This window comes from Podarcis pityusensis (genome assembly GCF_964106645.2).
Source record: "Podarcis pityusensis genome assembly, chromosome: 7".
Taxonomy (NCBI): Eukaryota; Metazoa; Chordata; class Lepidosauria; order Squamata; family Lacertidae; genus Podarcis; species Podarcis pityusensis.
This window is the reverse complement of record NC_138031.1, coordinates 78,366,656-78,380,096: the sequence shown is the minus strand read 5'-3', so window position 1 is coordinate 78,380,096 and position 13,441 is coordinate 78,366,656. Positions and strand designations below refer to the sequence as shown.

Here is a 13,441-nt window from a genome sequence, read left to right as displayed (position 1 = left end):
GTTTGGTGGCATTCCAAGATGAACTTTTGCCATTTATTTGGAAACAGTCTCGGAATAAATTGCCACCACGTCTATAAAATGTACATAGGGGTTCTGTCAGGAAATAAACCATCCAAATTAAACTTCAGAAGGAACACAAGCTAGTCATTTTACGTACATCTGTATTTCATGTTTGTTTGTTTTTAATAAATAAATAAAGTTGAAGAAAGTGGTGGCAGGTTGTAGAAGTGGTCATGCTGAGAGCCAGGACAAGCAGAGAAAAACAGAGAGATTGTATTTAAGGGTAAGCTAGAGAGCCCACTTTTATGTGTGTCTGAATGAATGAACTTTATTACAGTCACAGACCAAGATAAAAAAACAACAACATATAAATAAAATAGCAGTTAGGATTTTTTTTTTAAGGACAAAGGAAGAAGCATAGGATAAAACATCTGAATAAAATACAAGATAGTTGATGACTATCACAACAATAGCTTTCTACTTCCATCATCAACATTTTGGAATATTTCTTCCTCCTGGTGAACATGAAATCTTGCTACAATCTCACACCCTACCATCACGACCCCATGTTTATGAAACAGTGAGTGAAATCAGGTTCTTCAGGTCAGCTTTCTTTCCAAAGCTGCAAAGCAGGAGGAGTGAATGGAAGGTAACTGCACTTCAAGCCAATCTCTGTTATTTGGGATAGTGAGGATGTAAAAAGGTAAAGGACCCCTGGACGGTTAAGTCCAGTCAAAGGCGACTATGGGGTTGCTGCGCTCATCTCGCTTTCAGGCTGAGGGAGTTGGCGTTTGTCCACAGACAGCTTTCCGGGTCATGTGGCCAGCAGGACTAAACCACTTCTGGCGCAAAGGGACACCGTGATGGAAACCAGAGCACACAGAAATGCCGTTTACCTTCCCGCCGCAGTGGTACCTATTTATCTACTTGCACTGGTGTGCTTTCAAACTGCTAGGTTGGCAGGAGCTGGGACAGAGCAACGGGAGCTCACCCCGTCACGGGGATTCGAACCGCAGGCCTTCCTAATCGGCAAGACCAAGAGGCTCAGTGTTTTAGACCACAGCGCCACCCGCAACCAATGAAGCAAATGTTACCAGTAACAGCTACCAGTAACTGCATGTGCAAAACAACAGTGGTAGGCAAGCAGATGGGGTCACCTGACAACCTGAGGGCAACTGAAATGGAGTACAGTCATACCTCTTGTTACGTTCGGTTGAGGTTACGTCATTTCAGGTTGCGTCCCGCAGCGACCCGGAAGTCCCGGAAAGGGTTACGTCTGGGTTTCACTGCTCGCACATGTGCAGACGCTCAAAATGATATCATGCACATGTGCAGAAGCTGTGAATTGCGACCCGCACATGTGCAAATGCGCAGACGTGGGTTGCGTTCTGCTCATGCTGCAAACGGGGCTCCGGAACAGATCCCATTCGCAACCAGAGGTACCACTGTACACACCACACATTTAAAGCATATTTCCCTACTACCCCAAGAATCCTGAAAACAGTAGTTTAGCCATCAAACACCCCCACCCAATCCATGGACTCTTTCTCTCGCCTGCCCTGACTGAACTGCTTGGGTTTTTTCCTACCCCCCAATCCATGGACTCTTTTCATGTGTGTGTATGTAAAATTTTTATTAAATTTTCTGTTTTACAATTTAGAATATTCATTTATACAACCTTAAAATATCAATGACTTTCCTTCTTCTCTTTCCATGATTCACTTTACATAGCATAAATTCCTACATATTTTATATAAACTAAACCATTCAGTATTCCATTATTACTTCCATCAAAAATTATCTATACTGTTGAATTTATCTGAATGCTGCCAATGTTTTCAAGTGTACACGATTTCCCCCCATATATTCAATAAACATTTTCCAATCTTCTTTAAACTAATGTTCTTATTGTCCTCTTATTCTATACGTCAGAACCGCAAGCTGCGCATATTCTGTCAGCTTAAGTTGCCATTCTTCTTTGGTTGGGACCTTGCTCGTTTTCCAGTTTTGGTCTGACAAAACACGGGCCACCGTAGTGGCATACATAAATAACCCTTTTTGACCCCTGGATATTACCATCTGAATTATCCCCTGGGTTGTTGTTGTTTTTGGGAAAGTGCTTTTAAACATTTTTTTCATTTCATTATACATTATTTCCCAATACTCTTTTACCCTTTTACAGGTCCACCACATATGAAATATTTATTAAAGTTTAAACATTGCGAAAAAACAGAAACCAAACAAAAGAAAAATATGAGCAATAAACAATGACAAAACCTCAAAAACAAAAATAAATACAGAAATACAAAACATCAACAATACAAAAAGAAAAAAGAAAAGAAAAGCATTAAAAAGGAAAAGAAAAACCCCAAAAAGAACAAACAAACATACAAAAGAACCACATATTTTCATATCCTTATCTTTCATTTGCTTATTTCCTCGACTTCCTCACACCTCCTTTTTTGTATTCTAGTTCAATTAAAATATTTAATTGAACTACAGGTCCACCACATATGAAAGAACATACCCTCAACCTCATTGCATCTCCGTGGCCTTACCTTGGCCGGCTCTCTGCAACTAGTCCTGGGGCTTCTAGCAGCCCACTCTTCCTTCTCATGGCCTGTTCTAACAGCTTACTCAGCCTTGCTACAGCTGCTGAAAGTGGTATATCTGTATCCAGAAGTGTGCGGTAGAGCCTATGGCAGAAGCCACCCTGGCTGTCCTAGAGAAGGCAGAGGCGAGGTGGTGAAAGCAGGACATCACAGACATCAAACAGAAGCTAGGTGTGCTGGTCCTGGGGGGGGGGGGTTACCGTGCAGCGTGGTCCATGTCCGGTCCGAGGCTGAAGCGGGGTCCAAGGCAGGGAGTCGGGCGTGGTCAGGAACTCTGGCAGAAAGCAGGACAGGGTGCCGGCAGGAACAGGTGACCAACAATGTTGTTCCCGCAACCTGGGACTGGGCGGGCTGGCCTTTATCTCCTCTGAGGCATAAGGCGGCCCTGGTCCACAGGTGACTCGCCTCTCCTGGCCTGGAGGTGAGCACTCCTTCTGCGGGAACTTAGTTCCCTCCGCCTCTCTGCCGCGAGCCTCTGCAGCTCAGGAGAGGCTGGAGGGTTACTGGACCCAGAGGCAACCTCACCTTCCCCTGACAGGGCTGGGAGAGGAGCACCTGAAGGTGATGGGTCCTTGATCACCTCTGGAGCCACAGCGGATTCAGCTGGTGTTTGCTCCTGAGGATCCGGCACAGGGGTGGGCCCTTCAGGTTCAAGCCCCTGCCCTGGCTTAGCAGGCCCTGGAGGCGGGGACTCCTGTGCAGGCTGGGATTCCTTAGGTTCAGCCTCTGAATCAGATTCCCAGGCCATCACACTGGGGCAGTTTTTGTGAATACTTGATGTCCTGCTTAATTCGGGACAGTTGAGTTGTGTGGGTTCGTAAAACCTAGTCATGGTATAGATTCGTATTTTAATGATTCAGCGTTTTGTGCTACAAGGAATGCCCATAGTGCTCGACACTTTCAAATTCTACTTTCCCGTTATTGGGAGGGAAAATGCATTTTTTAACATTCTTTTAAGAAATGTCTGTGTGTCTGAGCTCGACAGTGTGCGGAGGATGTTGCAGATTGCTTTTATAGCCCTGTCTATTACATAAATCCCCAAGAGAAAGACTTATTTCCATTATCCTGTCCAGAATTATGCCTAGGAATTAATTTGGGGAAAAATATGTCAAGTGTTAGCTAGCAAAGACAAACAAATATTACATAAGGCAATGTTACATGCATTTGCTGCTCTGACAAATTAGATTTTTAAAAAGTTAAATACAGTCTCTTTCTGCAAAAACCACATGGTTTGGATTTCTGTACCAGGAGTTTTTTCTAAGCTATAGTTATTTATTTCTGAAAAATTGCTATTTATAAAGCAAGTTTAAATCATGTAAGGAAATATGGCAGCCATGATTGCAGACCATTTGCCCCATGTAAATTTAGATTTGAGCTCTTGTTTTTCCTTTTTGACTGTATCAGGTTGGGATTCTTTCTATTATTTTATCTCTCTTTACTGGGATTGTGTTTTATGTTGCAACGACTCATGATTTTAAGCAAGTGACTTTTTTAATGGAGCAGAGTGAACAATAGTTAAATAATACACTGGTATTCTCTAGTTCATTGTTTAATTACAGCTTGATGGACTTACAATACTGGCTATATTTTGAAACAAGATCAGCTGCAATACTATAGCATTAATCCACAGGAAAAGCCTTCAGTATGTTCCATCTAATTATTCATCTCCTGACATTTACATTTTCAAATGTCTTCCTAAGAACACTCCGTGCTTTGGCCTGCAGATGAAATTATTGTGCACTTCTTACTTCAAACACACATGCTGCTCTTCAAGTTGATGGCTTCTGATAAAGATCATACAAAAGTCAAAAGTGTGGGTGGTCTTATAGATTCTGTCTGACTCAAGTCCCATTCTGTCCAGAGTGGTGCTTCTGTTTTGGTATCCTAGGGGCTCCTAAAAATGCCACCATATGGGAGTCATTGTCCAGAATGCTTGAGCGTTTTCAAGAGAGGATGCGAGGAAGGTGGAAGCCCATGTCAAGAAATAAAGGAACTAAGGACTCAGAGACTTTATGCTGTAAGAAACAGAACAGGTAAAACTGCTGTCCATGGAGGCGCAGGTCAATTCTGTATCCAGGGTAGCTGTCTACCAGCTCCATCTGGTACATAGGCTGAGACCCTACCTTCCCACCAACTGTCTCACCAGAGTGGTGCATGCTCTGGTTATCTCCCGCTTGGACTACTGCAATGCGCTCTATGTGGGGCTACCTTTGAAGGTGACCCAGAAACTACAACTAATCCAGAATGCTGCAGCCAGACTGGTGACTGGGAGCAGCCGCTGAGACCAATGCTAATACATTATTCTGATTTATTAACTAGTACACAGAGAAATATACATATATATATATGAAATAGAAATATGCAGTCAAGATCCTTAATCTTTCTGAAGGAATCCACCTAAAGACATCAATTAACCTAACAGTTACCAACTCAAACATAGGAGCCAACTCCCAGAGGCCGAGGGGGTCTTCAGACTCCCCAATAAATTTTTTTTTTGGGGGGGAGAGTCCCCTAAGTTGTTGAACTTTGCCATTCAAATGGTGTGTGTACACAGCATCATGTGATCAATCATCACATTTTTCGCTCTATAAGACGCACAAGACCATAAGACGCACCTAGTTTTTGGAGGAGGAAAGCAAGAAAAAAAATATTCTGGCTTCTGAGATAGCTGCGCAGCCTGCCATCGCTCCATAAGATGCACATACATTTCCCCTTACCTTTTAGGAGGGAAAAAGTGAGTCTTATAGAGCAAAAAATACAGTATGTGGGGCAGGGCTTACCTAGCCCCCTCAATATTTTATTCAAGTTGGCACACCTGAACTCAAACATTCTTTCCCAGTTGTTAGCATTGTTATATTTGAAATATTCTACTATTTAGAATGAGAATAACTTGAGAGTGTTCAAAGCAAATCCTTTTAGTATTTTTTTTATCCCAATAATGTAGATTTGAGTGTGTGAGAGAGATAATAGCATTCTTAAAGTCACCTACTGTCAGGGGCTGGGCAGAGAAGGAGGAATGGTGGAGACCTCCTCCCCATCCTGACCCTTCCAGGGAGAAGGGAGAAGAAGACAATATAGATTTACAACAGGGGGTTGCGGGAGGTCACAGCTCAGAGGCAGATGAGAGGGGAAATTGGGGAATAATGGGAGAGGAAGATTAGAAAGCATTCCAGACCCTCCATCTCCCAGAACCCGGCGAGCCATAAAAATAGGAGAGCAAAGAGCTCGAAGACTTCTTTTTTGTGGAACAGGAATTCAATAATATGAAGCACCCATCATTCCTATGCTGGACCACAAATCTATCTTCCTAGCCCCCTCACTTGTAAAGCTTAGATCCTCACCATACTCCTCCAAATATTATTTCTGGTTCCTTATCTTTTCCTTCGTTATTTTTTCAAATACAGAGAAAAAGCTGCTATAGAGTGGATAAAGGAAATGTGGTTGTATGAATCAGTCCCAAAGTCACACATATAGTTGATTATTTGATGGGTACAGGGCTGTGAGTGTATATCTATTGGCCTCAACTTGATGGGGCACAAGCTGGCAAACCAATCTAAAACTTTCCCCTAATAGTAAAAGTTAATATATCCCCCAAATATTCATCACCTATTATGGAGTTCCATCTTGACAGGGCTGAGATGCAGTCTGACTGTTAACTGTTTCTGGCTTTACCAAGACTTAAAGCAGATCCTCTTTGTGACATCATACATGACATCAGAATGGCATGTTTGTATTCAACCTCCTAGACTATCTCCAGGCCAACAGCAATGGCCAGTAAACTTCTGCAGCCAAGTAACCATCAGTTTGCTAAGTACATATAAAATTGGCTTATCAATCATTAAATGGAAGGAGAGACCCTGGTTTTAGATATGGAAGCAGTGTGTGTGTGTGTGTGTGTGTGTGTGTGTGTGTTGGGGCATGCATGCTCCATAATTGTGAATGGATTTGAGAAATGTCACAGAGCTGGCAACACTGATCATTCCTTATCTGAGGCAAAAGTCAACGTTGGATGATAATATATCAACACAATTTGAAATTGTTCTTTCCCCCAAGGCATTTTAAGGTTGGATTTTTTTGTCCACAGGGAAGGTGAAAACTAGGAGAATCAAAATGAATATAAAGTTCACTTTCCTTATAAACCTCATGGCCAGCAGGCATAAGAAACAATCATTTGGAGAAAGGACATGTTATAAAAAGCAAACTGCAGATAAATGAGAATCAAACTACCATGGATATGGTGTTTTTTTCATCGTAATTTCTCTATAGCTGGGTGGCCAATAAGGAAGTAGGAGGCTTGCCTGAAATAATAACTAAATGCACAAAAAGAAATCTAAAGCAAAGCATAACAATACAAGTTTTAATTCTTCCATGGTGCACAGATTAAAACCTCATTTAAATGTCACTTTGCTGCCGTTCCTTCTCCTACTAACTACACTATGCTTTTCCATTCCATTAACCTTTCAAAAATATTTTCTATTCTCTATTTAGGGGTAGGAAAGAGCACATTGAAAGATTTCAGTGCTGCTCAGCTTGCAGACGTATTGTCCTGTCACAGCTACATTGCATCATGGGTCTGTAGCACCTTGCAGATTATGAAAAATGTGGCAAATCTGTGATCAGAGATCCCTTGTGCAGAGGTCTAAATACTGTTCAAAGAAGGATATGGTAGCATAAAGAGAAGCAGCTGGAATCCTACGGACCAGATGGGTTTTTGATGAATATTTTTTTTTTGGTCAAGGTAAATTAAAAGGCAGAATTACCAACCACACTAGAAATTAAGGGCACAATGGTTATGGTTCGAATATTACATGAACAAACACTGCTCTAAAGATAACATGCTGATATGTTTAGACTAAGCTTGTAAGGATGACCTGGTGTTATATTATAATAGTACCATAAAAGAAGTAATTACAGTGATAAATGATATGCAATGTAAATAAGAATTTAAATGATTTAAAGATGATGAGAGCTGGTGGAAGGAAGTCACACAGGTGTGGTATTTTATGTTCCTTTTGTCCTTACTTTTTCGGTTTATTTTGTGGTTAAGTGTGTGTATCTTATTGTTTTGTTTGTTTGTAAGTACGCCTAAATAAAACGTTTAATAATAATAATAATAATAAGGCAGAATTTTGCTTCGGCGTTTCAAACTTTTCTTTCAAAACCTGTTGTTTGCAGGTTGTGATTTGCAAGACAGTTTCCATCACATCATCTATATCTTCAGTAAAAAACAACAACCCCAACTTTAGTGAAGAGAGTATTTTTATTTATTTATTTATACCCTGTCCATCTGGCTGGGTTTACCCAGCCACTATGGGTGGCTCCCAACAGAATATTAGGTAAAGATAAAAGTACCCCTGCCTGTACGGGCCAGTCTTGACAGACTCTAGGGTTGTGCGCTCATCTCACTCTAGAGGCCGGGAGCCAGCGCTGTCCGCGGACACTTCCGGGTCACGTGGCCAGCGTGACAAGCTGCATCTGGCGAGCCAGCACAGCACACAGAACGCCGTTTACCTTCCCGCTAGTAAGCAGTCCCTATTTATCTACTTGCACCCGGGGGTGCTTTCGAACTACTAGGTTGGCAGGCGCTGGGACCGAACAACGGGAGCGCACCCCGCCGCGGGGATTCAAACCGCCGACCTTTCGATCGGCAAGTCCTAGGCGCTGAGGCTTTTACCCACAGCGCCACCCGGGTCCCTAACAGAATATTAAAAGCACGATAAAACATCAAATATTAAAAACTTCCCTAAACAGGGCTGCCTTCAGATCGTTGTTTATTTCCTTGGCATCTGATGGGAGAGCGTTCTACAGGGCAGGCGCCACCACTGAGAAGGTCTTCTGCCTGGTTCCTCTAACCTCATTTCTTGCAGTGAGGGAACTGCCAGAAGGCCCTCAGAGCTGGACCTCAGTGTCTGGGCTGAACGATGGGGGTGGAAACTCTCCTTCAGAATATGTTGTGGGGACACAGTTGTTGTTTTTTTCTGGTCTGACATAGATTTTGATTGCAGTTATGACAAACTCATGACCTAGTCTTCACATGCAGCAGCATGACGTGGCAGCGTAGACTGTGCCATTTCAGGTTGCAGAGACAGTGGTGCTATGCTTTAATGTTCCTGCACGGGAAAAGCCTCCTTGCAGGTAACCCCCCACCCCAGTAGTTCACAGAGAAAGGTTTTAGATGAGCCCACATTTTGCTGCCCAATTTCAAGAAGCTTACTCTAACACAGAGGAGCTTTCAAAACTGAGTCTTCCCACCCATTCTTCTACCATACCATTCCCACCTAATTCTCTCACATGTGCAGGCCACACCTGGGCTTATGAGAGGTGTGTTTGTATTTGAAGGCAGAAATGATGCAAATAGGAATAAGTTGGTACTTACGATGCAATAGGTACACAGAATTATCTGCTGTGTATTTAGCATCAAAACAATAACAGGAGAACGCCTCATGGTGCCATTAGAGTTCTCTGTGTCGCCTCTAAGAGGGTTAATTATGAGAAGAGTGCTTGTAAGTCTAGTACTTATAAATCACTCACCCACTAATTTAGTGACTGGGTTTTTTTGCACACAATTTCTTTGCTTTTGAGATTTCATGAATTTGTGTGCCATTTGCTGTTTGCTGAAGCAAACAGAAGCCTATTTAACCAGAACAGCTGAAGAGTTTGCGTATTCTTGAAATATGCCTGATACAGAGTCCCCTTCTTACAAGGGGTAAGCCATTTCATCCCAACAGACCTTATGTTTTAGGTCAGTTTGAACAAAATTCACCTCTGCCGTTAACTCAGTAGGTGTCAGGATGCTGTCAACAGCTCCTGGCTGGTTGCCAAGGAAAGTATAAAGGCAAATTTTCTTATAGTCCTTTATTCAGGGGCGGAGCTACCTGCCCCGGCACCTGGAGCGGTGTGGGGGCAGGACTAGCTGCCCGCATGGCAAGCGTCCTTAGCTGACCACCGCCCGCGTGGGGAGCATGGGGGGCGCCGTTTGCCGCCCTCGCGGAGAACTTCCCTACCCGTTTGCTGCCTGTGTGGCAAGCGTCGGGGGGCGCCTTTAACTGCCCGTGGCAGCATCATCCCTAGCGGACCACCACCCGTGCAGCGAGCGCCCAGGAGCGCCGCCCTCGCAGCGAGTGGGGGTGGGTGGCGTGACAATGTCACCCGCCCTCACGGCTGACACCCACTGTGCACCGCACCCCCCACACCCACCTTCCTCTGCCAGTGCCTTTATTATTTCAGACTTTGGAGAGAAAGGCTATAGAACCCAGATAATGGGATTGTCCCGAGTGAATCTCCACCAACCCCATCTCTCCCACTTGGAAGGTAGGTAGTTTGAATGGCTATTGCTCTCTGCTGTCAGGATGCTGTCAGTGGCTCCTGGCTGGTTGCCCAGAATAGTATAAAGACAAGTAAAAGTTTCATACAGTCTTTTTTTATTTCAAACTTTACAGAGAGAGGCTATAGAACCCAGCATCTTGGATAATTGTGTTGTCCCGAGTGAATCTCCACCATCTGTCTCTCCCACTTCCTCATTCGTCATTCTCATCACCTCCTCTACGGGTGCTGCTCTGTGCCCTCTGTCTTTGAGCTCTTTGCTCTCCTACTTTTAAGGATCGCCGGGTTCTGGGAGATGGAGGGTCTGGAATGCTTTCTAATGACAACGTGTCAGCCAGCTGCTGCTCTGCCTGCTCCTCCTCTCCCATTATTCCCCAATTTCACCCCTCATCTGCCTCTGAGTTGCTACCTCCCGCAAACCCCTGTTGTAAATCTATACTGTCTTCCTCTTCCTCCTCCCTGGAAGGGTCAGGATGGGGAGGAGGTCTCCACCATTCCTCCTCTACCCAGTTCCTGACAATTAGTTTTCTTTACCAATGGAAGCAGGTTTTCAGATTACATGCAGCTCTTTTTCAGGCTTTGATTATGAGAGCAAAAAATAAACATCCAATAGTCTAGATAGAAACAACTGGGTAGCCAGGCTGATGGTTTCTTGGCTGCAGAAGTTTACTGGCCATTGCTGTTGGTCTGGAGATAGTCTAGGTTGAATGCAAACATGCTATTCTGATGTCATGTGTGACGTCACAAAGGGGATATGCTTTAAGTCTTGGTAAAGCCAGAAACAGTTAACAGAAACAGAGGGCCTTCTGGCAGTTCCCTCCCTGTGAGAAGCGAGGTTACAGGGAACCAGGCAGAGGGCCTTTTCGGTAGTGGCGACCACCCTGTGGAACACCCTCCCACCAGATGTCAAAGAGATAAACAACTACCAGACTAATAATAATAAAAATAAAAATAAAAATTATTTATACCCTGCCCTTCTTGGTTCAAAGGACTCAGGGCGGCTAACAACAAATTTAAAACACTTAATTATAAAAGCAGCATAAAATGCAGTATAAAAACATAAATAAAACATAAACCTTCTGAAGGCAGCCCTGTTTAGGGAAGTTTTTAATGTTTAATAGACTATTGTATTTTAATATTCTGTTGGGAGCCGCCCAGAGTGGCTGGGGAAAGTCAGCCGGATGGGCGGAGTATAAATAATAAATTATTATTACTACTACTACTACTACTACTACTACTCGTAACAAACAACAGTCCCCAGGAGACACTTTGGAGGAAGCCATGACTGTCTAAAGTGGTATCATAGGGCATTAAATGCATAGCGCAGATGGGTTCCTAGTTTCAATGAACAGAATTTGTGTCCTGCAGTTACTGCTCCCAACTTAGGAGCTCTTAGTGGCTGTAGAAGTTTGCCATACCTTATGGTTTCTCTGCTTCTGTTCCTTACATATGTATTTTCATGACTGCCAAAGCGAGAGACCCGGAGACTCAGTGTAAACATCGACCAATGGAGGGTGGGTTACCTTAGCAACAGAAAGTTCTCAGAATGTCTCGTTCCTTTGGGCTGTAATTGAGTTTATGAGCCTTCGCATCTGCTTGCAAAGTGAATGAGGCACCTGGAAATACGTTTGCAGAGTGAGGAGGAAGAAATTAGAAAATAGCAGACATTACGTTGTTAATTTCCTGCATGCTGTGATGCGAATGAACATTCAGATGTTTGCAGTGATTGGCCACACCAAAAAAAGCCTCGTTGGAATGGGACTCAAAACTGAATCCCACATATCCCATTTGCACTAGAATACAGTGGTACCTCGGGTTACAGACTCCGCTGACCCAGAAATAGTACCTCGGTGTGGCATTTGCCTTCCTAGGTGGGTCATAAGGAAAGGGTTAAATGAGTGTGAAGTGATTGGCCAGTGGGAACCCAAGGGGAGGAGTTAGAGTTAGAGTTGGAGTTGTTGAAAAGTCAGTTGGGAGTTGGAGAAGGAAGAGGGAGGATGTCTGTGGGTTGGTCTAGTTTTGATGTGAGGGAGTGAGTGAAACTGTTAGGAGGAGTCAGATAGACAGTTGGGATAATCAGTTAGCAGTTATTAGGAAGGTATAGGCCGGTATAGAAACTAAGGATAAGAAACTGACAAGAAAAATTAACTGAAACCATAAACTTGTTCATGCTTATAAAATAAACTTGTTTATTTGTTTTAATGTTAACAACTGTCTGGACTCAGTGTGTACCCGAGAGAAATGGGTTGGTGGCAGCGGGGAAGTGATCATAGTGGTGGCACAGGGATCAATAGACCGTCAAACGTCTGGGGACCCTGTGTGATCACCACACTCGGGTTAAAAACTTTGCTTCAGGATGAGAACAGAAATCGCACGGCAGCGGCATGGCAGCAGTGGGAGGCCCCATTAGCTAAAGTGGTGCTTCAGGTTAAGAACAGTTTCAGGTCAAGAACAGACCTCCAGAACGAATTAAGTACGTAACCAGAGGTACCACTGTAGTTGCCTTTGTTAAATAGTTAACATGGTGTTGTGTTTTTGCTAATGGGGAGGACATATATAACCAGAGGTGCCAGCTTCTCCAGAGGATCTAGAGGCCGACGCAACATTGTGTGATGTCTTGACGTCACATGTGCAATGTCATGCAACATCCTCTGAACATTGAGGAGGCCCAGAACCTTCAAAGAAAATATTTTGGGTGGCAAAACTGCCTTGGCCCCAAGGAGTTGGCACCTATGTATATAACTGTTGTTCCTAGTTTTTATATCTACTATATGTCCCTGGTATGGGACGCGGGTGGCGCTGTGAGTTAAACCACAGAGCCTAGGACTTGCCGATCAGAAGGTCAGCGGTTCGAATCCCCGTGATGGCGTGAGCTCCCATTGCTCGGTCCCTGCTCCTGCCAACCTAGCAGTTTGAAAGCACGTCAAAGTGCAAGTAGATAAATAGGTACAGCTCCGGCGGGAAGGTAAACGGTGTTTCCGTGCACTGCTCTGGTTCACCAGAAGCGGCTTAGTCATGCTGGCCACATGACCCGGAAGCTGTACGCCGGCTCCCTTGGCCAATAAAGCGAGATGAGCACCGCAACCCCAGAGTCAGTCACGACTGGACTTAATGGTCAGAAGTCCCTTTATCTTTACCTTTATGTCCCTGGTAAACTCTTGTCCACGCTGGACTTTTCCAAGTCATTTGGGGCTGCCATTATATTATTATTATTATTATTATTATTATTATTATTATTATTTCTGGCTTCCAACAGAATATTAATAATAATAATAAAGCGATAAAACAGCAAACATTAAAAACTTTCCTAAACAGGGCTGCCTTCAGATGTCTTCTCAAAGTCAGACAGTTGGTTATTTCCTTGACATCTGCTGGGAGGGTGTTCCACAGGGTAGGCGCCACTACCGAGAAGGCCCTCTGCCTGGATCCCTGTAACCTCGCTTCTCACAGGGAGGGAACCGCCAGAAGCCCCTCAGAGCTGGACCTCAGTGTCCGGCCTGAATGAT

The 13,441-nt window shown here is 43.9% G+C and overlaps 2 long non-coding RNA genes across 4 annotated transcripts in view; both read right to left on the bottom strand.

Annotated features, from left to right (window-relative positions):
- Positions 1-11,753, bottom strand: part of LOC308482101 — a 41,128-nt gene extending 29,375 nt beyond the window's left edge. For all 3 annotated transcript variants that reach the window (XR_013989007.1, XR_013989008.1, XR_013989009.1), the window contains exon 1: positions 11,354-11,753. This is a non-coding gene — a long non-coding RNA (uncharacterized lncRNA). The remainder of the gene's footprint in view (positions 1-11,353) is intronic.
- LOC308482078 lies at positions 4,146-6,298 on the bottom strand. Its single transcript, XR_013988964.1, has 2 exons — positions 6,219-6,298; positions 4,146-4,627 (listed from the first exon to the last, which is right to left on the bottom strand). It is a non-coding gene; the product is annotated as an uncharacterized lncRNA (long non-coding RNA).
- Positions 11,754-13,441: the final 1,688 nt, after the last annotated feature.